We start from the raw sequence: 210 nt of genomic DNA on the forward strand, positions 1-210 counted from the left end.
TTGACACTATATCGGCCATGTGTCCATATCCCCTTCACAAGCACATAGATGTCGAGCCTCCAACATCTTGAAGCGGCCACACTTCATACTTGCATAGGTGAATTCTTTCAAATCGTGCTCTGCAACTAAGCACTTTGTCAAAGAATTCATTAAGTATAAACAACCTCTTTACGTTGCATACCAAGATGCTTACCTCGGGATGATTCACTT

Source organism: Tarenaya hassleriana, unplaced genomic scaffold, assembly GCF_000463585.1.
Source record: "Tarenaya hassleriana unplaced genomic scaffold, ASM46358v1 Cleome21, whole genome shotgun sequence".
NCBI classification, from domain to species: Eukaryota; Viridiplantae; Streptophyta; class Magnoliopsida; order Brassicales; family Cleomaceae; genus Tarenaya; species Tarenaya hassleriana.